This window comes from Cyprinodon variegatus, unplaced genomic scaffold (assembly GCF_000732505.1).
Source record: "Cyprinodon variegatus isolate N-32 unplaced genomic scaffold, C_variegatus-1.0 Scaffold796, whole genome shotgun sequence".
Classification (NCBI taxonomy): Eukaryota; Metazoa; Chordata; class Actinopteri; order Cyprinodontiformes; family Cyprinodontidae; genus Cyprinodon; species Cyprinodon variegatus.
The window spans coordinates 196,919-198,257 of record NW_015151249.1 but is presented as its reverse complement, the minus strand read 5'-3'; positions in this window follow the sequence as shown (position 1 = coordinate 198,257).

Below are 1,339 nucleotides of genomic sequence, written 5' to 3'. Positions count from 1 at the left end.
TCAAATTGGGCGAGATTTCGTACATCCAGGCGGTTTATGAAAATGTTTTGGTCTGGAAAACAGGAGGCAGTGACATCTGATGTCACGTTCCTGTTAATAATGTGGGAATAAGCGGGCCGGTGTAGATGGGAAAATGCCAGGGGCCAAAAATCGCTCCCAGTCCAGCCTGACCTGGTCTAACATTTTATTTCTAAGGATCCCTGCTGGGGAAGAGGGCCCCAGTCGGGCTCTCATAGTGGTTCCCAGGGCTGCTTCTCTTCAACGGGCAGTTTTTGTACTCGGAGGACTCGACGTCCTCCAGCTGGAGAGGGGCCAGTTTTCTTCTGGGAGACCCGATCATCTCCTCGTAGATGGGCGCCGGGGAGTTTGACTTGGGGCTCTGACGGGCCTTACCCTAAACACCATCGAAACACGACAGGAGAAGAAAAACAAATCAGGGAACTGAACAAACTAAGAAACGACAAACTCTCGATTTCCTGTGTCAAAATCAGAGTTTTTCATTCTCTCTTCCAGATTGTCTACAATTATTCAACCTCCAGAGGAGTTAAAACCTTTCAGGAAAGTATGAAAAAAAAACCTCTTTTCTTTAATCATTATATGATTAAAAAAATATTGCGAAACATAAAATATGTGTTGCTGCTAAGCTTTTAGAAAAACATGCTGACAACTTGCAGCAAAGCTTATGAAACCAGAGCGGTTTTTGTGGTGAGCTGGAGAGGAACTACTCTAGCACGCTCTGAGCTAAGCAGGTGCTGTTTTTTTACCCCCCTCCCCTCCTCCTTCTATGAGCGACATCTAATTGCAGCAACCTGCAAAAAAAAAAAATCACCTTAGAAAGGGCGACACATCCAACGAGGATCAGGAGGAGGATGAGGACGCCCACGGCGCCTGACAGGGCGTAGAGCAGCGTGGGGTAGCTGGAGCAGACGCACCGGTTGGCTGCAGGAAACAAAAACAAAAAAAAAAACACACAGACACGTTTAAGATAAAGACAATTTCATTGTGTGAGATATAGAAAAAGGTGATAAGAGAATGTGCGCATTAACAGCTCATGTGAGTCGGACTAAAAGCAGAAACCACAGACTTCCTTCCTCCTGAAGCTGCAGTTTGAATTTATTGTTATTTGAAGGACAGCGGTTACTGCTGAGAGGAGGAGATGGAAAGATCCGGAGCGTTCATGAATAAGAACCCACAGAACCAGGTTATCATCGTAACGCAGAGGAACTGATATGATCCACACACTTTGGCCGTTAGCAGGAGAGGAATCTAATCCCTGACAGCTGATTGGCTGGAGATGTTTTGATAGTAGAAGCGATCACCGTTTACATTCTGTGTAGTC